The 25,507-nt window shown below is 52.3% G+C and overlaps 1 long non-coding RNA gene and 1 pseudogene across 2 annotated transcripts; both read left to right on the top strand.

Annotated features, from left to right (window-relative positions):
• The first annotated feature begins 368 nt into the window (after nucleotides 1–368).
• LOC309853186 lies at nucleotides 369–5,842 on the top strand. The gene is made up of 3 exons (XR_014305552.1): nucleotides 369–458; nucleotides 678–803; nucleotides 5,338–5,842. It is a non-coding gene; the product is annotated as an uncharacterized lncRNA (long non-coding RNA).
• A 1,104-nt stretch (nucleotides 5,843–6,946) lies between these two features.
• On the top strand, nucleotides 6,947–12,487 carry LOC309853269 (ribonuclease P protein subunit p29-like; annotated as a pseudogene). Its single transcript, XR_014316602.1, has 6 exons — nucleotides 6,947–7,175; nucleotides 7,384–7,409; nucleotides 8,496–8,566; nucleotides 8,732–8,793; nucleotides 10,877–10,976; nucleotides 11,951–12,487. The product of XR_014316602.1 is annotated as a ribonuclease P protein subunit p29-like (transcript).
• The last annotated feature ends 13,020 nt before the right edge of the window (nucleotides 12,488–25,507 follow it).

Genomic DNA, 25,507 nt, shown 5'->3' with positions numbered 1-25,507 from the left:
AGCCGTCCATGCCAACTTCAGGGACTCGGCTACTCTGTAGAGACGGCTAATGAGCGACCCCATGGACCTCATTCCCACCATCCTTGCCCCTCTTCCGTAGTCCCCTGATACCCAAAGTCCCCGGAGTCCTCTTCGGGTCGACTGGCCCGGCTCTGCTCCAGCTCTTCACAAGCAGTCCACATGCCCGAACCACAGCCCCGGGGTTTCTGGCCTTCCCCCGCCTACAGTACACGGGAGCTGAGAAAGCCCCCGAAGGAGACACCGTCAAGACTAGCCGGGCCAGCAGTGTAGCGGAGCCTCCACTTGGCGCATGCGCCACCGTAGGTCGGCGCGCTTCAGTGACGTCACAGACGACGCCACCTGAGAGCCCGCGCGCCTGCGACTCCAGGTGAGAGTTGCAGCGTTTCAGTCTCGCGACTTAGCGTGGCGCGCGAGCTCGGGCACATTACCTCCCTCCAGCCCCAACTTTTTTTTTTTTTAAAGATTTTGTTTATTTATTTGACAGAGAGAGATCACAAGCAGGCAGAGAGGCAGGCAGAGAGAGAGAGAGAGGAGGAAGCAGGCTCCCTGCTGAGCAAAGAGCCCGATGCGGGGCTCAATCCCAGGACCCTGGGATCATGACCTGAGCCGAAGGCAGAGGCCTTAACCCACTGAGCCACCCAGGCGCCCCGCTCCAGCCCCAACTTTAATGAGAGAAGTTTTGATGGCCGAGGGCTGCTGAGAAAAGTGGAGAGAGGCAAAGAGAGAGGGTCGCCCTTTGGAAACGTCATCAGAACGCACCGGAAGCGGCTGGAGGATGAAGAGTAAGCGAGGTTGATGGCCTGTGAGCCGGGGAGGGTTGGGATGTAAAGGGTCGGGAACTTGGTGCTGGTAGGTGGACCGGTTCGCAGCGGAGACCGACTGAAACTGCTAGGGGAATTGTCCCGCCTCACATAAGGGAAACCGAGGCCCGGAGTCCCGTTGGCCTGGCGCAGTCTCTGCGCTGAAGATTGATGTCAGAGCTGGCGGCAGGTCCCCTGGGGCCCGCTCAGTGTGCTAAAGGAGGGCCGAGGGCCTTGGGCCGACTTGGCCGCTGCCTGCCACCTGCTGACGGTGGTTAAGGCTCCGATCCTCTCTGCGACCTGGTTTCCCCTTTTGTGAGGTGCTGATGGTGGTTCCTGCCCTGACAACTGTTCTGTGAATGACCCTTCTCTGGTGGAAAGTGATGTGGAAAACAAAGGCAGAGGAAAAATTATTAAATTTCCTTACTACCTGCAGCCCATTGGCAAGTCCTTGAAACAGGGAGAGTAGCCTTCCTCTAGGGACTCAACTGCCTTGATGTTGACATTTTGCTAAGGGCATAAAGCAGTGCTAGCCCCACCCCGTCCCAGTATCCTATAACTGTACTTTAACATCTAAAAATCCTTTTGGATGGGGTGCCTGGGTGGTTCAATGGGTTAGGTCCCTGCCTTCGGGTGGCGTCCTGATCCCAGGGCTTTGGGTTCAAGCCTCTCCACAGGCTTTCTGCTCAGCGGGGAGCCTGCTTCCTCCTCTCTCTCTGCCTGCCTCTCTGCCTACTTATGATCTCTGTCTGTCAAATGAATGAATGAAATCTTTAAAAAAAAATTCTTTTGGAAATTTCCTTTATTTTAAGCCCCCCAAAATCTGTGTAGGCAATCATCTCCCAAGCATATGGACCACTGATTAACTTCTGAAGGGCCTCATGACTCAGGTTTTATTAGATAGTAATAAATGACACTTTTTTAAAAATTTCTTTTCAGTGTTCTAGAATTCATCATTTATGCTTCACACCCAGTGCTCCATGCAATACGTGCCCTCCACAATACCCACCACCAGGCTTACTCAACCCCTGACCTCCCCTCCCCTCCAAACCCCTTAGTTTGTTTCTGAGTCCACAGTAACTCATGGTTTGTTTCCCCCTCCAATTTCCCCCAACTCACTTCTTCTCTCCATCTCCCCATGTCCTCCATGTTATTTTTAACAATAGCTATCCCTCTCATGGCCCTGGAAACCTTGCTTCCAAAATTCCACCATCCCTAACCCTGTCCCAACCTGAAAGTATATAAAGGGCCACTCTTCATGACGCTGGTCCAGCTCTTTCTTCCCATGGGTTGTGTCCCCGAGCTTAAATAAACCACCTTTTTGTACAAAAGAGGTTTCAAGAATTTTTTCTTAGCTGTCAGCTTCAAACCCTAATGCCGTTACTACGTCCTGATCTGAGCATGCTGAAGAATGGTATCATAACCCAGGACCCTGGGAGTTGAGCAGAGAATAGCTGTGTCAAGGAAGGGAGCAATCCCTCAGGGCAGTTGTAAGCAGGGGAGTATAGACACCATTAAAACTGGTCTTTGGACCACTACGTTCATCTCCACCTCTGCCACTCCCTATCTCTGTGATCCAGTTATGGGTCTCAGCATATCTGAGCTTCAGCTTTCTCGTGTGCATTATAGGAATAATGTCTACTTTAAAGGATTGTTCAGAAAATATAACGAGATAAAATGTGTAGCTTCTAGCCAGGTGCATGACAAATAATGAGTGCTCAGTAACTTTTAGATGTGGTTTATTCCAGAAAAGACTTTCAAGTCTAATCGAAGCACCTGTGACAGTTGAAGCAAAGTCATTCTGGGGTTGCTCTTTAGAAACAGGTTTTAACGCCATTCTTGCATTTGAAGCAAAACAAGACTCTGTACATAATATAATATAATGTAATTAATATACTGTGTATATTGTATAATATAAGTGCTTTGGTTTTCTTGTCCAGATGTACTCCAGGAAGCCCAAGGGAGCTGGGGTGGAATTTATAGAGTGTTGTGTGAATCAGATTTTGTAGTCTCTTGGACCTGAAACCAGGCCTTTCTGCTATACGTCTTGCATTTACACCCATACTGTGTTCCCAAAGCCATGTTTTTCTTTATCAGAAAATTAAGTAGAAGCAGGAGTGTGGAAGTTTTTAAGGCTGAAACTACATAGATCAATATATATTCTTAGCTTAAAGAAAGACCTGTGTTTCACCAGTGAAGGACACCATTGTTGTATGACACACCCAATTTCTTTTTTTTTTTTTAATTTCTTTTCAGCGTAACAGTATTCATTGTTTTTGCACCACATTCAGTGCTCCCTGCAATACATGCGCTCCCTAACACCCACCATCTTGTTCCCCCAACCTCCCACCCACCTCCCCTTCAAGTCCTTCAGGTGGTTTTTCAGAGTTCATAGTCTCTTACGGTTCACCTCCCCTTCCAATTTCCCCCAACTCCCTTCTCCTCTCCATCTTCCCTTGTCCTCCATGCTATTTGTTATGCTCCACAAATAAGTGAAACCATATGATAATGGACTCTCTCTGCCTGACTTATTTCACTCAGCATAATCTCTTCCAGTCCTGACCATGTTGCTACAAAAGTGGGGTATTCATCCTTTTTGATGGAGGCATAATACTCCATAGTGTATATGGACCACATCTTCCTTATCCATTCGTCCATTGAAGGGCATCTTGGTTCTTTCCACAGTTTGGCGACCGTGGCCATTGCTGCTATAATCATTGGGGTACAGATGGCTCTTCTTTTCACTCCATCTGTATCTTTGGGGTAAATACCCAAGAGTGCAACGGCAGGGTCATAGGGAAGCTCTATTTTTAATTTCTTGAGGAATCTCCACACTGTTCTCCAAAGTGGTTGCACCAACTTGCATTCCCAGCAACAGTGGAAGAGGGTTCCTCTTTCTCCACATCCTCTCTAACACATGTTGTTTCCTGTCTTGCTAATTTTGGCCATTCTAACTGGTGTAAGGTGATACCTCAGTGTGGTTTTGATTTTACTCTCCCTAATGGCTAGTGATGATGAAAATTTCTTCATGTGTCTGAGAGCCATTTGTATGTCTTCATTGGACAAGTGTCTGTTCATATCTTCTGCCCATTTTTGATATGATTGAGTTTGAGGAGTTCTTTATAGATCCTGGATATCAACCTTTTGTCTGTACCATCATTTGCAAATATCATCTCCCATTCCATGGGTTGCCTCTTTGTTTTGTTGACTGTTTCCTTTGCTGTGCAGAGGCTTTTGATCTTGATGAAGTCCCAAAAGTTTATTTTTGCTGTTGTTTCCTTTGCCTTTGGAGACGAGACATATCTTGGAAAAAGTTGCTGTGGCTGATATTGAAGAGGTTCCTGCCTATGTTCTCCTCTAAGATTCTGATAGATTCCTGTCTCAAGTTGAGGTCTTTTATACATTTTAAGTTTATCTTTGTGTATGGTGTAAGAGAATGGTCACGTTTCATTCTTCTACATATAGCTATTCAGTTTTCCCAGCATCATTTATTGAAGAGACTGTCTTTTTTTCACTGTATATTTTTTCCTGTTTTGTCGAAGATTATTTGCCCATAGAGTTGAGGGTCCATATCTGGGCTCTCTATGCTGTTCCACTGGTCTATGTGTCTGTTTTTATGCCAGTACCATGCTGTCTTGGTGATCACAGCTTTGTAGTAAAGCTTGAAATCAGGTAACATGATGCCCCCAGTTTTATTTTTGTTTTTCAACATTTCCGTAGCGATTCGGGGTCACTTCTGATTCCATACAGATTTTAGGATTATTTGCTCCAGCTCTTTGAAGAATACCGGTGGAATTTTGATCGGAATGGCATTAAAAGTATAGATTGCTCTAGGCAGTATAAACATTTTAACAATGTTTATTCTTCCTATCCAAGAGCATGGAATGGTCTTCCCTCTTTTTGTGTCTTCTTCAATTTCTTTCATGAGTGTTCTGTAGTTCTTTGAGTACAGATCCTAACCTCTTTGGTTAGGTTTATTCCCAGGTATCTTATGACACACACCAATTTCATGGACATAAATATGTGAAAAATCTTTTAAACATCTTACAGTGAACAGAATGTAATTATTTCCAAAATCTGCATGCAGGGAATCGCTATCATATAACTTTTATTAAATATTTATTTATTTAATTGAGAGAGAGCACACTCAGTCAGGAGGGGAAGAGGGAAACAGAGTGATTCTCAAGCAGAATCACCTGGAATGCAGAACCAGACACAGAGCTCAATCCCAGGACCCTGAGATCATGACCTCGGAGAAATCAGAGTTGAACACTCAACTGACTGAGCCACCCAGGCACCCAGAGAAGCACTGTTTGAAAGCACACTCTTGTAACTCCTAGGATGCGTGGCCAGAGGGTAGAATAAGAGGCATCCAAGAAAGCTTAGAAACCTCTGCTCTCTGTAGCAGCCCTGTCTTCTATGTCTAAATAACCATAGTTTCATAGTTAGAAAAGTCATGAGTCTTATAGTCATGCCCAACCTGAATTATCATTTCTTATTCGTTTGAATCCCCCAGGTGTGGTCTACCATGCCTTTTCTCAGAAAGAGGCCAAAGAGTTCAACGTTCAGATGCAGTGCATGGCAGGAAGTCTGGGAGCAGCAGAGTTGATGACAAGGATGGCTTGATCCCCAGCACTGTGTTAGATGTCCTTCCCATGTCTTACTTCTCATCCTTCCAGTAGGTGTGTTGGGCTCCGTTGAAATCTGCTGTTCTGACAGCCTATTTCTACATGCTGGCCTTTCTCCCTTGTTTGATTAACTGAAACCTCTTGATCGTGTGTCCTCTCCCACTGTGTAGGGGACACTAGCTATGCCCACCTGAAACCTGCCCTGGTGAGCTCTGTTATTTGACTTTGTCACTGCGCACCCTTCACTCTTGAAGAGGCCAGGTGATCACATTTCCTAAGTGGAATTTCTGGATTATATCTGGATGCTGCCAACATGCTTTGTCAGTTTGGCAGAAGCTCCACTGGGGACTCCTAATGAGGGAGTTAACAGGAAATCAAGATTTTGAAAAACTGATACACTTTTATTTGGTTTCTTCATGAAGAAGGCCACTTAGGTATTTTTAAAAAGTAAGTAATTGCCATGTCACGGTAATAATACTGATGATAATGAATCTTTAGTTAGTATCTAAGGTGCAAAGTCAAAGCTGACTGCCCTCCTGACTGTGAGCTGCCTTGAAGGTCCAGTGTATCACATCATCCCTTCACTGACCGCTTCTCCATAAGGGAGAGTGTAATTATTGACACATTAGCTTCCCAGGGTTTACAGCCCGCTTACCGCAGCAGGGGGTCAGGAAATCCCCAGCCAAGAGGCAGGACCTGCATAGACACTGCCTGGGCTGTGGCCGACCTAGGACGTAGGCAGCCAAATGAGGAGTAGACCAGTGGAACTCCCCACGTGAAAGGCAGTGACATTTGAAGTTCTCTCAAGAATTTTACACTATTGGCGCAGGTCTTTTGCTCACATGTCCTAGGAGTCTGTGCTGAGTCACAGTCAAGTTCCGTTGAGAGAGTGAGCTCAGGAGGCTGAGATGCATTGGTACTTCCTTCCCCCAAGTGCTGCAGGAGCAGACTTAGCGAGTAGCCATGACACATCCATGGGGTCAAACCCAAGTAAAGGGGATTGCCACAAGGGCACCATGTCATTCCTGCCCCCAAGGTGTGGCCCACCCTGGGGCACCAGGTGGTACTGTTTTCACAAGTGTTCAGATAATTCGTTCAAGGCCATAGCTTGCCTTCATCTGGTCGTGACTGAATAAATATTGTTAGCATACATTTCTCAAGCTTTCCACCCTGCCAAGGATCAGAGAAGTCTTTCCTTCCTAATGTTAAGGGATTTGGGCTTTTTTCTTTGTAATCCCTTCACAATAACCTCAGAGATGTATAGTAGGAAGTTGAATTTTGATGTGGCTGTTTTGTGCAGCGTCTGAATTGGTATTTGAGGGTGACTTTCACATCTGGACAGCTGTGGGGAGCTCACCTTCAGCAGATGAGAGGCTGTGTGGGGCTCAGTCGGGAGGCAGGTGGGTCAGGGAAGGCACCTCACCTGCAGTGTCTAGGAGGGCCTGGGGTCTGGGGCTGCCCCCACCAGAACAGTGGGCGCTCTGCCGCCCTGTCCCCATGCGGCTTCCAGGAGCCCAGCAGGCCGAGACCTTCGTGAGGGCCTTCCTGAAGCACAACACGCCACACATAAGCCAGCAAGCCCGCGAGGACCAGCTGCAACGCAAGGCTGTGGTCCTGGAGTACTCCACTCGCCGGAAGCACAAGGAGAAGAGAAAGAAATCCAAGGGCCTCTCTGCAGGCCGAGGAGGGAGCTGCACCTCTTTGACATTAAGCCAGAGCAGCAGAGGTATGCCAGGGCCTTTCTCCCAAAGGCAGCTTCCTCCTCCTGGAGTGGGTGTAGCTTTGGGAGACCCAGTTCCCCTGAAGCTAAGAGAGCTTCTCCCACTGCCACCACAAGGGGGCAGCCTCCCTTTACCAACTCAGGCTGGGTTTGCACTTGGCTTTCACAGCAAGACACAGCCAGGCTCTTGCTCTTTGACTGGCTCCTGTCCTAGCCTTAACTAATGAGCCCCCACCGGAAGTGAGTCTCTTACCCATGGCAACAGGCTGTTTGTCTTTTGGCTTTCCCAGAGAGAAAGGAACTGATGGATCTTTGTATATACTCTTTATAGCTTTTACTAGCACTAGGCAGAATCATCCCCTGGGTTTATTGCCAAAGAACATGCTGCCCACATGTTTCAGAAGTTTCTGAAAGAGACACATCACTCTGGGAGGACGTGCTCTTCCCTCCAGCTGACACTGCATCCCTCCTTGGTCATGCTTCTGCACATGCTCGTCATCGGCCGGTTTGTAGATCTTGCTCCAAGAGCTGCAGCCAAATAGCCTCCCACAGGCACGGTCAGTCACTGTGTCTGGGACCCTGCTTGCAAAGAGAGCTGTGCTGCGGGTGGAGGAAGGGGCCACTGCCTGCCCAGGTTTCCCTCGCTGGTGTCTACACAGGTAGAACTCACTTTGAGTTTGAGCCTGAGGTTTCCCAACAGTTTCCTATAACAGGTTCCCCATGAGGCACCAGGACCCGTAATAATGACCCCAGAGGAAAGCCTCTGAGATTCTCTCCCTGGCATCCCACCACTGGCCTACCTTTCAGACACACCTGGTCCCTTACGTGGGGACGTGTATGGCAGCCTGCAGCTCCTGTCTGCTCCCCTCAGGGTTGGCTCCTATAGCAGAAGATCTCAGGGAACAATGGTGAAGCAAGACTTAAGTTTAGTTCATGAAAAGCCGTCCAGATGAGCACATCCTGCCCCCCGCCTGGTGTGGCAGAGACTGGGGCAGTGCTGCCCTGGGAGCACCCGGCTGCTCCCATCTGTGCAGGGTGCCTTGTGGTGTGAGGGGTCTGCTGGAGTGCTGGCCAGCCAGGCTGCATGTAGCCAGCAGGAAGGATGTAGGGGCACCAGGAGGGTTCTAGCAGCAGAAACAGGTTCAGGAGGGGGATGCAGATGTCAGTCTGTTGGGTTATCTGCTGTGGAACAAGGATCTGCACCCAGTACCCCATGACCTGGGTAGGGCTCCTTGGCGTCAGGCCGTGCTCTATGCCTTGTTGATGTCACAATCCCAAGCTCATGTCGCTTAATTCTTTACCTCTTTCTACCTTAGCCACAGATAGTCTTTTTCCCCCCTACATAAACTCTGGAAGCAGTATATCCGGGACCTGTGCGGTGGTCTCAAACCAGACGTGTGAGTTGCATGTCTGCAGTCCTGCCCTTTGGGGCAGAACCCAAGGCTTACGATGACTGTGAATGCAGCCTTCGGAGCCAGCTGGCTGCAGAAGTTTGTAGACCTGTGTGCCCCTTCAGAACTCTCACTCATGGTCAACTCTGAGGCCTTCTGCTTACCTTCTAGGCAGCCGCACATGATTCAGACCAAGCTGTTGAAGGCAGATCTTCACGGGGCTCTCGTTTCAGGTATCTCGCCTATGAGCCCACGGTCCCCCAAACACCCACAGCATCACTCAGCAGGGTGGCTCTGTGCCACAGGGCTAGACACACTCTTGTCACGTGGACGTTTCCAGATCACCAGCGTTGAGGGTGGGAGAGGACTAGCTACCCGAGCCAGTTCTGGCCACTTTTTGGATGCACTCTCAATGGCTTGTGTGCCTTTCCACACAGGGACCCCTGCTACTCTCCCATGGGGCACAGCAGCTGCTGGCACGTGTCCTCAGCCCTGAGCAGAGAGTCCCTTTCATCCATTTCCCCCGCTTTCAGTCTCAGCTATGGACTCCCAGCTCCCAGTGTCATGTCCAGGGCAGACCTTCCCCTGAGCATCATCATTCATCCAGCCGCCCTGCACACAGCTGCCCCCCTGTCCAGCAGGCATCACAACCTGTCCATACCCAGAACTACTCCAGCCTGCTCACATAGCCCCTGCCCTGGTGTTCCCAGCTCCGATCACGGTACCAGTGTTTACCCTGGTTGTTCACCCAAAACCTGGGCGGTAACACCTTTCTTCTTCCCTGATCCCTCAGCACCATCCATCAGCACGTCCTAGCTCCTGAATCCAAGCCACTGCCATTGCCCCTGGATTCCGGTAGAAGCTGCCTAGCCCTCTCCCTGCTGGCACACTGCTTCTCCCCAACAAGGCAGCCCAAGGGTAGGTTTTAGGCCAAAACTCAGGCCGTGTTTGTCTTCTGTTTCCTTACTGTTGTCTAAAAGGCCCCTCTGGCTCTATTGAGCACCAGGTCTAACCACCTTGGCCTGCTTTCTGCTTCTCACACACTAGGCCCTACCTCAGGCCTTTGCTATTGCTCCTTCTCTCTGCCCAGAGTTCTGTGTGTCACAGACTGACTGCTTCCCAGTATTCAGGTCCCTACTCACATGTCACTTCCCCCCCCAGGGCTTACCATCAACAACAGTGAACCTTCTCCCCATGACCTTGTGTATTTCTTCATAACAATTACTATGATCAGAAAATGCAGTCATACTATGGAGTATTATGCCTCCATTAGAAAGGATGAATACCCAACTTTTGTAGCAACATGGACGGGACTGGAAGAGATTATGCTGAGCGAAATAAGTCAAGCAGAGAGAGTCAATTATCATATGGTTTCACTTATTTGTGGAGCATAACAAATAGCATGGAGGACATGGGAAGATGGAGAGGAGAAGGGAGTTGAGAGAAATTGGAAGGGGAGGTGAACCATGAGAGACTATGGACTCTGAAAAACAATCTGAGGGTTTTGAAGGGGCAGGAGGTTGGGGGAACCAGGTGTTGGGTATTGGAGAGGGCATGGATTACATAGAGCACTGGGTGTGGTGCAAAAACAATGAATACTGTTACGCTGAAAATAAATTAAAAATTTTAAAAATTGTATTAACAAATATCATTTTATAACAAAAAATTATATTAATAAATATCATTGTATAATGAAAAAAAAAATGCAGTCGTCTGATGTGGCACACATTCCCTCCTACCATTAGAACATCAGCTCCTTGAGAGCAGAACCGAGAACAGTCTTGTTCACCCTCGCACCCGGCACCGACCTCAAGATGGTGCCAGGTACATGGCAGGTGCTTGGTGACTTGTCTGCAGGCTACATGGGCCATGGGTCAGGAGAGCCAAGGGGCCAGCTGCCTGTGGTGGCAGTTCGCCTCAGTCACTGCTTCACCGCCTGTAGCAAGATCCCATTCTGGCCAGAGTTTGGTGGGTCATGGGAAGGATGTGATGCGCTGGTGTTCCTTCAGATCCCATCACTGAGACGTGACCCCATTCCAGCAACCTGTGGATCTTGGTGGTGCTGGACACACATGTGACCTGTTGGCTCCAGGGTCCTTCCCAAGACCCCTGTGGCTGCAGACCCCCCAAAGGACATCTTGTCAGAACAGCCCAGAGGCTACAGAGCCATAGTCAAGGGATAGGGACCCCAGACTCTCATCCAGCTTGGTCCCTGTCCAGCTGAGGAGCCCCCCACTCCTCACTGCCCCCACCTAGCTGGTTGTGGCTGCCCAGCACCCCCGAGGCTGAGGCCTTGAATGCCCTTTTCCTTTGCAGTCACGAAATCCAAATGCCCGTCCTATGTGGGTGTTACAGGAATCCTCCTACAGGAAACAGCACATTTTCAAAATCCTCCCCAAAGAAGACCACCTGAAAGGTACGGAACTGTCTCAGGGTGTGTGGCCTGTGGCCTCCCTGGCTTTGTCGGCCCTTTCCTCGTGGCTTCAGTGGGCCCATTTGGCCTCTCTGGTCAGCACAGGTTGCAGATCCCTGCTGACCCTGCATCCCACGCCTGCTGAGAGCGCCCCTGCCCTCACGGCTCTCCCCAGGGCATCTGGAGCCCAGCCAGCAGCCGCAGCCAGATGGGACTGGGGGGAGGGCTTCTGGGCTGCACTTCCAGATACGAGGGTCTGTTTCTATGACTGAGACCTTCCCCTGCCCCAACCTCCTGCCCTGCCCCAAGGAGTGGAGATAAGCAGACCCTGAGGGGAGCTAGCTTAGTGCTTATCCCTGGGGTTTCAGGATCTGGCCCTTTCCGGTAACCCTTTGGGTTCCAGGAAAGCAGGTGCAGCCTCCCCTGCTGGGTGTGCCAGAGCTCCTTGTTCTGGCAGATGAGCCTAAGCATCTGGACTGTCGACATTTCCACACCCCTTAACAGCAGATCTGAGATTGCAAAACCACAGTGGGAGGCTTTTGTTCCTTTATTTTGGAGTTTGCTTTTTCTTGCTGCTTCCTTCTGTTTTCTTGTATGTTCTTGTCTCATTTTAGACCTCAGAAAGTGGTGTCTGGGTGCTCTCACGGCATAAAGCCATGAGTCAGTCTGAAAACTATGCGGGGAGACCTGTTTTTTGCACTTTTTCTGGGAGTTTGGTTTAGAGCATTTGATCCTAAAAATTAGTGTTGAGTTATATCCAAATCTGAATAGATCAATCTTAGGGCAGAAAAACGCCCTGTTGTCCTGGTGCTGCTGAGCTTTGTGGACTCTCTTTTCCTTACTAGCTTACGTTCTAATGTCTAATGTAGACATTTTAGGAAGGTCTTGTGCTTCAGCGTGAGCTTAACCGTCAGGATGGTTTTTTTTTTCTCCCTTGTCCTTTTTCTCTTGGTTGTTGTTGTTGTTGTTTCTCCCAGTTATCCCCAAGCTGAACTGTGTGTTTGCAGTAGAAATTGATGGCTTCATTGCCTGCATTTATGGAAGCAAATTCCAGTTTTGGTCAAGTGAGCAATTTGCCAAGAAATTCAAAGCGAAGTGAACAGCTGACCTGTGAGCTCTCTGCTGCGGAGACAGCTGTTTGGGACCCCAAAAACGGGGACACCTGCATGCCCACCTTTCAGCGGAGACACGACTGGGTTGGTTCTGCTTCTAGATCACCCCAGCCCATTAACATCGGAGTTAAGAACAGTTCATCATCCGGGAAGAAATGTCCCTTACTGAGCAAAGTCAGGGAATGGAGGGGTGTCTGTTTCTAGATGATGATGGGTGTGCATTGCTCCCGTGAGAGAAAATCCTGGCAGGATTGGCACAGGTTGACCTGACTGGTGGCATTATTAGGTTTTTATTATTTCTCTTTTATCCTTTTCTTTGTTTCCTGAGTGTTCTGTAATGAATCCATTGTTTATGTAATAATAAAGTACATGTGTCAGTGATAAGGGGGTCCTGCTGAAGGACCGAGCCCATGGCCCAGCCTGGCTGGAAGGGAGGTGGGCTGGAGGCTGTCCCTGGTAGGCAGTCCCACTTCTATAGTGTAGACAGCTGCCCTTAGGTGCCTGCTTCCCGAGGGCAGGGGCTTGGAGCATCTGACATGTTAGTTTAAGTCACGTCCCCTGTGGAACTCTTGGACCTAACTGCTGTTTCCAGAAAGCTGGAGAGTGAATGGTGAAGTCGCAGAGGGCCTTTGGGCTCACTGGCTCTGGAAAGTAGTATGGGGCTGGGGCCAGGATGCAGGATGCCAGGTAAGCTGGTGCTTGCAGTGGTCGTTCAGTACAGGGAGCTCCGACCTGCAGCTCCTTCTCATTGCCGTGGCTCTTAGGCTCCAGGGTGGGCTGAAGGGGAACAAGACTGTAGCTCTTCCCAAGCTCTCATGTCCTGAAGAGTCCGCAACAGGGTCCTCGCTGCGTGCTGCCGCCGGAAGCCTTGACTCTTCGGTCTGACTCAGCCTGTGTGCCTTGTGTCTACCAGGCATTAGGTGAGGCGCTCGCAGGCAGGCCCGAGTGGGGACAGGGCATGGGCGGGCTGGCTTCCACTGTGTGCTGGTCGGGAAGCCCCATGGCTCAGAAGGACGGATGGCCTGTTCCTTTGAGAAGTCAGCGTTTGCCGACCAACCAGGTGAGGGCAGAAACGTTGCTGGGAACAAACCAGCAGCAAGTCCATGAGGTTTTTTGTTTTGTTTTGTTTTGTTTTGTTTTGTTTTTGCTGCAGGAGAAGCAGCGGGTCCAGACACTTGGCTTTGTCCGTATGTCCCGCTGGGCCCCTGCACTGGAGGAGAAAGGCCGTGGGGAGGGAATGTAAACTCCAACTCTGATGGGAGAGCAGGAAGCCCTCACTCAGTGCCTCTGCACCTCCCAGAGGCTTGGGGAGCGCCCGTGTCCATCTGTGTGGGGTCCGCGGCTCATCAGGATGGTCCAGGGTCAGCTCAGATGCTCTCCCACTGCCGCCATCACTGCCTGTGCTGCAGGTCTCAGGTCCCAGCCCCGCTGGGGACAGGGCAGCTGGCTGGCCACGGACGCCTGTGCTCTGACAGCCTGGGTTTGCCACATTGGGCTCAGCCTCAGGGCTCGCTACACAGGGCCTTACCACCTGAGAGGGCTGAGCTGGGATTTGAACCCATGGTCTGGCTACCCAGCCATGCTTTTGACCACGGGGATGAGAGGACCCTGCTCTCAGTATGTAACGCGGTCCCCTCATCACCTGGGCTCCCACTGAGGAAGTCGCTGCCTTCCCCATAAAGTGGCTCGTTCTTCCGCCCATCCGAATGTGCCACGCGGGGCACAGCCTGGTGCTGCTCCTGCCCACCCCCCTGTAGGGAATTGGCAGCCAACGTGTAAATATACAACTGCTTCCAGAACCATTGGTGCCACTTGGTTTGTGAAATGTTTTTCAGGGTGCAGACTCAAGTTTCTCTGTGAATGGCTGTTCATTAGTAGCCTTCTCTCCCCGCTTCCCCGAGGACACTTGACAAGAACGCTCATCTGCCATGAAGCTGCCACTGTGCCCGCCTGTGATGCCCTGTTGTCCCCACAGCCCACCTAGGGTCACTGGGTCCTATGCCCTGAGGACTGTGCCCTTGAGGTCCCAGGCTAGGCAGGACACTGGCTCTCAGTGAGCGTCCTAATGAGGCCATACCAGCTGCTCCCCAGAACCAGGCTGAGGCCTCCGGCGGTGGACCAGGGCTGGCCACGTCCCCACAGCTGTGGCACAGGGCCAGTTGTGGAGGGTGCTGTGGTAGCCTGCAGTCCGGGCTCCTACCTCCACTTCCCCAGTAGAGCTGTAGCCTTGGAGGTGTAGGCCTGTGGGAGACAGCTACGTCAGCCTCACTTGTTGGTCTCATGCACTGGAGGAACCAGAGAGGCCCACGGAGCAGCAGAGTGGTGACCACCTGGGGACGGGACTCAGGAGCCGCAAGGCCAGGACACATCAGCCCAGGCACCCACTGTTCTCCAAAAAGTGAGTGGGCCCGTGGGCCCTTTACATTCCCTGGAGTTGACTGCGTGTGGGGAACTGAGACTTCCTGCAGGGCCCACAGAGGACAGGCGCCTCCAGGGGAGGAAAAGGACGAAGCACCTGGAGGAGGAAGCGAGGGCAGCACGGGTCATGGCCCCTGCGTTAGCTGGGGCTGCCCTAACCAAACTGCAGACGGGCAGTGTAAACAGAACATCCTTCCCCACCGCTGCAGAGGCTGCAAGTCCGAGTTTAAGGTGCCCTCCTGGCTGGGGTCTGGTGAGAGCCTTCTCCTTGGCCCCTTCTTGCTGTGTCCTCCTGTGGCCTTCCTCAGTGCACACCTGCAGGGAAGGAGAGCCATCTGGTGTCTCTTCCTCCTCTGACTGGGACACCCGTCCTGTAGGTTAGGGTTCCACTGTATGACTCATTTCACCGTGATTGTCCCCTTAAAGGTTCTGTTCTCAGTGCGGTTACACTGGGGATGAGGGCTTTGACAGAATTTGTGGGGACATGATTCAGTCCAGAACAGTGGTGGAGCTGCCCACCCAGAACAGGAGCCCCTAGCAGAGCCCCTCATAAAGGCTGCAGTAGCCAGCCTGGCTCCCGTCCTCAGACACTGGCCTGGCTGACCCCAGCCCTGCCTAGGTTGCTGGCGCCACTAGCCGGTTCAGCTGGTCCAGGGGCTGGGCCCTGAGCCCTCAACACTGGGTCCCATGACTGGCTCAGACAGGAGCTTAGGTCCAGTGGCCTCTCCACTGCCGGCTTCCCTCGCTTCTGCAAACCACTGAGCTCCTCCGTCTCCCTCCCTTCAGGCACAGGGACAGTGGTGGGGGAGGAGACGCACACACGGGGCAGGGTGGACAGGGAGGGTCCCTGGAGGAAGGGGCTCGATCCAGGCTGCCGTGGGATGTGAAGAGGTCCTGAGGCTCAGGACCAGGCTGGCAGAGCAGTCATGGAGGCCCCAGGACAACGCCTGCCCATGAGACTCAGGGCCAGCAGGAAGGAAGGTGGGAGCCGGTGGCAGAGCTCTGGCTACCGATCCCAAACCCATAGGAGGTGCTTCAGGTCCTGCCTGGTTCCGTGGGAGGGGAGAGGTGCTAGAGAAGTTGTAAGGCCCTGGGACGGGGCAAGGTGCGGAATCTTGCTGACCCGTTCGCCCAGTCCTGACACGCTTAGGGGCCTCCGAGTCACCAGCTGGCAAGTGGGGCCATGAGACCAGATGAGGGTTTCCTGAAGGGGGATCCTGGGACTTCCAGCACATGCATCAGTGTCACCAGGACACCCGTTCGAAGCAGCCAGCTCCTGGGCTGCTGTCAGACTCCAGGGGCCTAGACGACTTCGTGGGTCTGTCAGACCCCAGCTGGCTCCTCCGGTCACTGAAGTGTGAGGATCGTGGATCCCAGATGGTGGCGCAAGTGTCTTCCAGCTCTGACACCTGGACTGTGATTTGAGATTTGGGACTCTCGGGATGGGGTTTTCCGGATGCTGGAAAAGATTTTCAGTGACGGATCTCTCAGGTTCTGAAGAGTAAACATGAACATTCCCCCAAAAACCCATAAATTATGGTAAAAAGCTGTCTTTCTGGACAATGGCTTTCATTTTAATTTAGTTTGCATTTCTTAGCTATAATGTCTAATTAAGACATCTGTTAAATGTCTATAATATTAAGTTGATGGGGGGTTCTAATAGAACTGTATTGGAATTGTCCATTTAATTAACCTCGTGGGCCTTTAATGGATGTCTTAAATAGACATCATTAACAAGAGTGCTAGACAAATTAAAATTAGAGTCAATAACATTCTTGGTAGTTTTTCCTGAGCTGTGAAGGACGAGTGTTGCTAAGTAGACAGACGCAAAGACGGGCTGCACAGAGGAGTGTGGGGGCTGGTGTCCCCAGCAGGGCTCCAGCACGGACGAGGCCCCAGGTCGGGCTCAGCCGTTCTGTGTCCTGGCCTCCCCTTCGTGCACCTCCCACACAGGGCGCTTGCTGAGCTGTCAGATCGAGCTCTGATGAGGAGAAGGTAGCGAGGGAGGAAGAGGGACCTAAATCCCGGGTCTCTGCATGGCTCGCATTGAGATGGAACAGACATGAGACAGGACAGACCAGGATGGGGCAGGCTGGGCTGGGCTGGGGGGTGGAGTGCGGTAAGAGGGGAGGAAGTGGCTCATTTCCCCACCACTCCGCGGAGCAGTCTCCCTCGGGTGAACTACACTCCCAAACCCAGGGCTGGGTTCCCCATCTCCACATCCCAGGTGGCCCCTCAGGGCGGCTGACCGTTAACCACTGCCTCCCTCCTGAGGCACTTGTGTCCCCACACTCCCTGACAGTCCCCCCCTCCTGGCCACTCCCTCTCTGTCCTTTATGGAACCTCCTCCTCCTCCGAGCTTCTAAATGTTGGAATGCCCTGATCTCCGTCCTTGGACTCCTCACCTTTCCCCTCAGCTGGTCCCACCCACAACCCCCAACACACCTGACTCAGAAGATCGTGTTGGCAGCCCTGCTTCTCCCCAACCCCACTGCCGAATCTGGAACTTTATTGTCGGCCTCCCCTAATTCCAGTGGGAGCTCCTTTGAGCTCACGGTGGCTCTGTTTTGATGGCTGATGTGTCCCCAGTGATCTAGAAGCACTCGCTGACCTGGAATGGGTGCTCAGTGAACATTCGCCGGGGAGTGGAAACCTCGGCTGGTTGACCAAACCCCTGGGAGTGTAACAGGCTCCTGACCTGAAGAGGCTGGGCAAGAATCAAGGACGCTCCCCCACGAGGACGCTCCGCTTCGACCCCATCTTAGTGAACAGCCTCTGTCTCTCCATTTAGGTCAGAAACGCAGGAGGCCTCCTACCCCTGCCTGGTGTTGGCGCCTGCCCCCATCCGGTCTCTCATGAAGTGCTGGTGGCTCTCCCTTGTCTTCCCTGCGCCTGCTCTCACCCACCCTCCCACCACCCCTCGTGGCCTCCCTGCCTCCGCATGTGGCCCCACCACAGCTCAGGTGACCATTGTGAAGCAGGACTCAGATCGTGTCACTCTTCTGCTCAAAACCTACAAGTGACTTCCCAGTACACTTAGATCTAAACCCAGTGTCTGACCAGGGTCATCAAGGGCCCCCCAGGACCTAAGCCCAGCCTGGCTCTCCCAGCTCCCCAGTGTCCTGCCCCCGTGCCTTCTCCACAGCGCTGTCCCCCTCAGACCACTCCCACCTTCCCGGGACCTGTGAGCACAAGGCAGCCCCCTGCCCTGCACTCAGCTCTGCACCGCTGGCCGGCCTCCCTCTCAGCGGTCCCCCTGCGGTCCCTTAGCATGTGACCATTTCACACTGGACACAGCGCCTGTCAGTAACCTTCCCTGCTGGGTCATTGTCGTTTTCTTCCAGCAGAACGTACGCGTCATGAACACCAAGACTTGGCCTGGCTCGTCCACCCCTGCAACCCTTGTCCCTCAGTGCCCTCTAGAGCACTGCCCTCCACGTAGTAAGTGTTCCATTAAATACTAGTCTGACAGCGAGCCGAGGGTGTGGCCCTAATGGTGGCTAAGGGTGGCCACACCCAGCCATGGTGACCCCCATCTGGCCCCTACAGACGCCTTCCCCCACTGTGGCTTTCCACAGCATTGCGGCACTGCGTCCTGTGACCCCCAGGCCACCCCAGCCTTTCAGGCAGGCAGGTGCCCCAGACAGCAGCAGTGCCTGGACACCGTGTGGGTCCTTCTCGCATCCCAACCAGGTGAGAGCTTACACACTGCGGGCAGCTGTGACCTGCAGCAGGCGTGGCAAAACCCCTCTGTCATCTCCAACTTTACCTGGACCCAAGGTGCAGGGGGAGGCAGGCGGGGCTGGTGCTGGGCAACCCGGCCTGGAGTCCTTGAGCTCAATCAGGAGCCTGGCACTCAGGAAACCCAAGTTCAAAGTCAAATTACTCTTGACTTTCATTTTCAACCACAAGGGACAAGGCTGAGTGTGGTGTTTACAGTAGATTCATTGAATCTGCAGGAATTAAACTGCAGCCCCTGTCAGGAAGGAGGGAGGGAGCTGCGGGTGCCTGCCCCTCTGTTCCGGGGACATCCGCCTTGTGGTGGCTGAGAAGGAGAAGCACCCCTAGTTGCTCTTCATCTCCCTGGAAGGGGTGTGAGCAGAACGCAGTTCCTAGTTACACCGCCGCTAACCAGTGGTGTGCTGGCCTGGGGATGGGGGCTGGGAGCATGAGCACCTCACTGGCGGATAGCTCCTTGGGCTGTAGTTTAGGGTTCGTGACCTTGCTGTTGTGTTACACTTGGATTAAAACTGTGCTTGTCAATGACCCTCTGAGTCCGCGGTGTGGCTGCTTCCTCGCATCCGAAAGGGAAGCACCTCCCTGGTGTCTTGCTCCCGATGGCCATGCCCGTTAACCCTCACGGCTCTTGCCCGAGAATCAGGGGTTTCTAGCAGGGAAACCCAAAGTGCTCACGGGGGCGTCATGTCCCCAAATTCACCCCCTTAACATCTCCCACCTCTCTCCCCTGGACCTCCAGGAACTATGACGTCAGCAATCCTGTCACAAAGGAGTGGTTGCCACAGACCTGGTCCGCAGGAGGCTCTCAATGAGTGCTGGTAACGGCGGCCATGAGGGGTGTGGGCTGGGCTGGGGAGGGACACAGTGCCCATGTCAGAGGGACCTGGCGGGTCTGGAGGTAGAGTAGGCTTCCCTTGGGAAGTGACTTTAAGATGAGGCCAGAGAGCTGAGTGGGCTTCAAGCAGGAAAGGAACCCCCTGCAGAGGAACCTGAGATGGGAAGTAGGGCCTGGAGTGGACAGCAGGGACTGGCAGCTAGTGCCTGGGGCACTGGGCAGGGTGACAGAAGCCAGGGCAGAGAGGGGCCAGAGTGAGGGCTGGAGACCAGTAAGGAGGCTGAGGGTTGTGAGGGCCATCTGTGGCCTGACCCACGGTGTCGGCTTCAGGGATACACAGAAACAGGTTTGAGGGGTGCATATACCACCCCACGAATAAGATCTTAGGTTCACATGCCTCCCCCTAGGTCTGCACCTGACCATCCACTCACAGCCACGTGGCCTGTGAGGTTGGAGTCCAGCTGGGTGAGCAGAGGTCGACCCCAGCCTGCCAGGCTGATAAACAGAGGGGGTGAGAGCAAGGCCAGCAGAACCTAGGAGGTAGGGGAAGCCACTGAGGTCTTCTCCGAGAAAAGAAGAGGGGACAGGTGGGCGGATCGGCAGGTAAGGAAGGAAGAAGGAGTCCAGGGTCAGAAATGAGGAAGATGGCAGAGCTGGGCCAGGGATGGGGAGTGGTGTTGGCACATCCCCGGGATGTCCTTAACTGGCTTGGCTCTGTGACCTTAGGCAAGCCACCTCCCAGTGCCTCAGTGTCCTCATCTGTTAAGTTTAAGTCTCCTGAATAAAGCAAAAGGAGCAAGGTTTACCACGTGGTCTCATCTGAAAACTCGGAGTTCAACAGTGTCCCGCTCATCTTCCAAACACATGGGACCTGTCGCTTGTCAAAGCTGTCCCCTCCAAGCCCACACTCTTGGTGGAGCCTTGGAATATCCCCCAAGAAGTTAGCCCTACTGGCCTGTGTGCTGACCAAGGACACTGAGATCACCTGTTCCAGGATCACCCAGCCAAGGTGTGGCTAGGCCCCCTCCCCAAATCAGAACCCATGAGGGCTCCCTTTCCCTCTGTATTTTAAGCCCCACTGTCTGCCATGGTGAGGACAGGTCTCTGGTTTGCAAGACAGGACCCCTGCCAGCTGCTGGCTCTGGGCAGTGCTTGCTGCGGAACTTAAAGACCGCAATAACTATTGAACATCCTATTAGGAGGCTGCCTAATTAATGCAAATGAGAGTTATCGTCCGCTCACAGAGGCTTATGCTTCTCCAAGGAGGCCCTGCCAGTCTCCCAGGCCCCATTCCAGGGCCATTTATGGGGGCAGCCCCATTCTGGCTTGGTTGAGTTACAGGTAAGTCATGGCCCTAAATAATGAAGACAGAGTGCTCATGAGTCCCCAGGAGTCAGGCGGCTCGGGCTCCAGTTCCTGAACCAGAGACACTTCCTCCCAGCTTCTTTCTTTAGACCCAAAGGCTCAGCTGTGCCCTGAAGCCCAAGGAGCAAGATACTCTTGGCCTTCTGGTAGGGAGGCCAAGGAGCCTGTTCCCCGGTCTCTGCACTTAATACAGTCCTTTGAGGCCTGTAGGGCCGGGTCCCCTACCTCCAGACTGCCCCCTGCCCCCATCCTGGAGCTGCAGGCCAGGTTTGCTGGGAACAGTCAGGTTTAGCACAGTCCCAGGGAAATCAGGGCCGTTGGCCATCCTACTCCAGCCCTGCTAGGATGCTCTCTCTGGTTCAATATCCAGCTCCTTTTAGCTCCTGGGGGGACAAGGATCACACTGAAGGCCACCTTCTCTGAGAGGCCTTTCCAGGCAGTCTGTCTTAGTCAGTCCCCTCCCTGCTACTCACCCCTGGCCACATAGTAGAACCCTGTAGTGAGTTTTTCAAATAGTACCAAAGCTCAGAGCTCATCCCCTAAAACTACACCAGAATCCCTGGGTGCAGGACCCAGGTATCTGTAGATTTTCACTCAGTGGTAGAAAAATCTGAGTTCAATTCCCAGCCCAAACACTGCATGGGCCTGGGCAAGTCACTTGGCCTCTGGGAGTCTGGGCTTCCTTGTTGAAAATAGGAATATCTATCCCATGTAGAAAGAAGCCAAGAGGGCCAGGCACAGAGTAAGTCTCATTAGGTTATGCTCTGTCCTGGCTCTTTCTGTTGCTGAATGGTTGGTTTCTGAGCTCCAAGAGCCAGACTGAGAGCTTGGGCTTTGCCAACCATGGTGCTTTGCAATGACAGACACATGGACACAGTCTTTAAAGCTGGGCAGGGGCCTCTCAGCCAGAGCCCAGATACCAGGTACCCACATTTGCCATACCCCTTTGTACTACGCAGTAAACACATGGCTGTCTCCCCACCAGGTGTCTGAGAAATCCACCCTGGAGTCCTGGGCTCAGCACGAAGGTGGGCTCAACGTCAGCATTTAGAGAATGAGCAAGTGAATCAGCGAGCGTGCCCACGGCTGGTGTGGTCATTTCAGGGCCACTTCTGTGGCAGGACTGTGCTTCTGAGAGGTGTCTCTTGACACCCTTACCAACTGGCCCATCCACAGGCTGGAGCCCTTCCCAGAATGCTTTGTAGAGGGTGCATGGGGCTGTTTCCTAAAAGTCATTTCCAAACAACCCGAATGAGTCTTGTAATCAATATAGCCCATGATGATCAGGGCTCTCTCTCTCTCTCTTCACGAAGTAGAAGAGCCTGTAGGATAAAATACCAAAGCGAATCACACATACATCTGGTCATGTTATTGCCTCATGTTTTTTTTTTTTTTTTTTTTCAGCTCTCTGTAGAAATGGGCGTCTCTGGACACAAGGAGTACCAGATTGGGTCTAAGCTAGGGAGCTCTACGCCAGCACCTGACAGAAGAGATGATGACGGCTATATGCATAAGGAAATGGTGCTGGGAGGAGTGGGGGCCTGTCCAAGGTGTCACAGATGGTCAGGTGCAGAGCTAGATGCCACCCTAGGCTTCTTCCATTGCCCACTCCTGATTTGTCTCCCCTCTGCAGAAGCCCATGATCTTCTCTGGCTCAGGAGAACTGTGGTGCGTATTTTTCTCCAGTATGGTCCCATGAAATCAGAGCTGTCACACCAAGAGACACTGATTTTGTCTATGGAGCATCCGTTGGGACTACTTTGGTTGCAAGTAACATAAATCCCAGTATAAACTGGTGAGGGGGGCACTTATTGGCCCCCCATAATTGAAAAGTCAGAGTAGAACTGCCTTCAGGAATGGCTTGATCTAGAGGATGAACATCTTTAGAACCTCTTCTCTCTGGCTGTATCTTTGCTCTGTGCTGCCTCCTTGTTCAGACAGGCTCTCCCTTCACAGCAGCAAGGTGCGTGTTCAACGCTCATACTCTCTCAGTCTAGCTGAAATCTAGCTGGAAGGAAGGACATGTTTCTTCCTGGTACCCTTCCTTCCCCTCCTAGAATTCCTTCACCCTCATCTGTCCATCTGATCAGACTGGCTCAGACATCCGAGGGGAAGATTGGCCAGGCCTGGATCACATGCTCCCGCCCTGACAACATGTGGATTAACTGTGGGAAAGAGATTGCTCCTCCAAAGGCACCGAAGGGCTGTCTTTAAAAGAAGGGAGAATGGATAATGCTGGCGGTAATAATAGTAATACACGTCCACTGCACTGAGCTCTCAAAGGAGGGAACAGGTGCCATGTAGCAAAGGGTTCGTGGGACGGACTGATGTCATGGCAACTCACCCGAGCTGGACCCACACTTCCCAGCACTCTCTCCCAAACCCTGCTCCCAGTTAGCCCGGGTGGGCCCTTAGGGAACCTTGCCCTGATTTGGGAGGCAGAAGTATGCCAGCAGTGGGTCCTTCTCAGGGTCCTGGAGGTCGGTGCAGGGTTCCAGGTGCTGATGCTGCTCACATTCAGCAGATCTGCTGGGTCATGGGACGGATGCAGGCAGCAGCCTGGCCCACAACACCTCCAGCTGAGGCTGTGACCTCCTTCAGCTTCTCTGGCCCTGGGCCATGAAGAAGAGCGCCAGCCCCTCCTGGAGGACACCCTCATGGATGAGGGAGGCTGGGAGCCCAGGAGGGGCTGATGCGGAGCCAGCCTCTCAGGTCCCGGCTGTCCTTGTGTCCTCCACTTCCCATCCCTCCTTCCTTCCCTCCCTATCTCCTGTCCCTCAGGCTGCAGGTTCCAGGCCCTGGCAGAGAAGCAGACACTGCGTGTATGCTGTTTAATCAGCTCCCACAATGGGGTAAGGTCAAGTTCCTATAATAAATCCTTTAGGACGTAAAATCTCCTAGTGGCTCTGCTTGTCTGACGGAATCCTGACGGAAACAGTCCCTGAGCTGCCTGCTCTGAAACGTCCTGGTGAGCACAGGCAGGACACACAGACCAATGGCAGGAGCAGCCTTGCTCCCCCTGCTGTCGGGACTCCCAGGGTCACCCCAGGCACTATCAGGGGGATGACGTCAGCCAAGCTCCCATGTGCATTTTGAAAGTAGCTTTCACCCCATCGAAGCCTGGAGTAGCGTCTTCTGCCTCGGGACACAGATCATGTGGGCTAAGACCATCTTCCCCACAGCTCCCTCTCTGGCTTCTTCTGACAATACCCTCACCATGTGTATCTCACTAGTGACAGGTGCACTCACAGGCCGCCGGGGCCTCCATGTTGCCTGGCCAGCCTCCGTGCCCCATCCCAACAACTGCTCTGGGCCCAGCACAGTCATCCTGCCAGGATGGGGCTCCATGCCAGACCATGAGAGCTGTTGTTGTGATTGTCTGTGCTATCTGTCCAGTGTTTCCAGTTCTCCCCATTTTGGGCAGTGAAATATTTATTTCCTGGTCTCCGTGTGGTCAGGTAAGGCCATAAAACTAACCCAAGTCAATGAGTCATAAGTGGAAGCCATGTGTGTCATTCTAAGCCAGAGTGTTTGACTGTGAGTACGAGACCCTCCAGACCTTCTTCCCTTGGGCACAATCACCAACAGCGTTCAAGACAGCAGCCGATGCCTCAGCCTGGGTTCCTGAGAGGGTTTGGAAACAGCCCCTTACTGACCTGCTATGGCCTGTAGCATCAGTGAAAAGTAAAGCTTTGATGTTTAAAGTCCCTGAGATGTTGAGATTTTTTTGTTACAGCTGTGTAACCTCATTTATCCTGTTACAAAGTTTTACTGGTGGTAAGGGAGCAGTTTGTTCGTAGGAATGAAGTATAGAAAGACAGCCAGTCAGTCCCTTTTCCTCCTCTAGATGGTGCTGCACAGGGGAGGGAAGCCTGGAGCTCGTCTGCCATCTTGAGACCAGGCCAGTCTGAGGGAAAGCTCGCACCCTGGGGACCTGGGTAGAGGAACAGAGAGAACCAGGATCCTGGACGATAGGACCAAACTCCTGAGTCAACAACCCAGCAGACTCTTCTACTTCTTAGCTTGCTGGGATGTGAAATAAAACTCCTTCTTGTCTAAGCCGACGTAGGTTCGAGTTTCTGCTACTTGTAGCTGAAATCATCTTAACTGATCAATGTAATGAACACATTTCTTCCTCAGGCAACTCCTGGAGGGTTTTAAACCAACTTTGCCCATGAGAAACCTACACCCCAGAGACACAGAGACACATTCTGTCCTCCCAGTCCAAAAGTGAAGCAGGATTGAATTATGTACGGTTCACCCTTGATCAACATGGGTTTGAACTGCACGGGTCCACTTACATATGGTTTTTCCCCATAAATATGGAATGGTACTGTAGATGTATTTTCTCTTCCTTACATCTTCATAATAACAATTTCTCTTCCCCCGCTTCCTTTATTATGGTGATATGGTATAATATACATATAACACACAAAATATGTGCTACTCAACTGTTTATGTTATGTAAGAAGTCTGGTCAGCAAGAGATTATCAGTAGCTAAGTCTGGAGGAATCAAAATTATACACAAATTTTCAGTGGCACAGGTAGCTGGCACCCCTAGTCCCCACATTGTTCAAGGGTCAACTGCATTTGCCAGTTGAAGTGCAGAAACCGAACTCAAAATTGGCTTATGAAGAAATGGGGGGGGGGTGTAGATAACGGTTCCTGCAACTGGAAAGGGTGGGGCAATTGTAACTTCAGACAGGGCTGGTCTCAGATGTGTTGTCAGGAATCTGCCTTTCTCCTCCTCAGTTATTTTTTCTTCCACGTCTACTTACTCTCACTCAGCATCTCACCAACAGATGGTGGGAAGTATCTGGTTCCCGTGTGAACAGCCTGAACTTCCCAGTGCAAGGATATGTATTTCCACTTGCAAGCCAAGGGCCTGTGTTTGGGTTCTCATTGGCCTAGACTGGATCATGTGTATGTCCCCAAACCACCATTAATTGAAGTGTCAGAAGAGAATGGCCTTCAGGAATGGCTTGATCCAGAGGATGAACCATCTTCAGGACCGCTTCTCTCTTGCTGTATCTTTGCTCCATGCTGCTAGAGAATGTGGTGCTCT

This window comes from Mustela nivalis (genome assembly GCF_964662115.1).
Source record: "Mustela nivalis genome assembly, chromosome: 18".
Lineage (NCBI taxonomy): Eukaryota > Metazoa > Chordata > Mammalia > Carnivora > Mustelidae > Mustela > Mustela nivalis.
The sequence above is the reverse complement of the archived record's forward strand: the minus strand, read 5'-3'. Positions and strand labels throughout refer to the sequence as shown.